The following is a 219-nucleotide window of genomic DNA, read 5'->3' as shown; positions in this document are numbered from 1 at the left end:
CCACCAGCCCCCTCCCCGACGGGTTCGTCGGCGCCGGCTGGCCGCCGTCCGCCTTCGTTCCCCGAGGGTTCCCAACCAGCGCCGATCCAACTCCGCATCCTGGCCGCACGCAGTGCGTGCCTCGCGCGGGTAAGTCGCCGGCGCAGCGCCGCAGCTCCCGACCCCCGCGTACGGGAATAGTTGAGGGCCTCAGCGGGCCGCACCGACCGAGTCCGACTC

Source organism: Syngnathus leptorhynchus, unplaced genomic scaffold (genome assembly GCF_054491065.1).
Source record: "Syngnathus leptorhynchus isolate UIUO unplaced genomic scaffold, UIUO_Slep HiC_scaffold_108, whole genome shotgun sequence".
NCBI lineage: Eukaryota > Metazoa > Chordata > Actinopteri > Syngnathiformes > Syngnathidae > Syngnathus > Syngnathus leptorhynchus.
Note: the sequence above shows the minus strand (reverse complement) of the source record.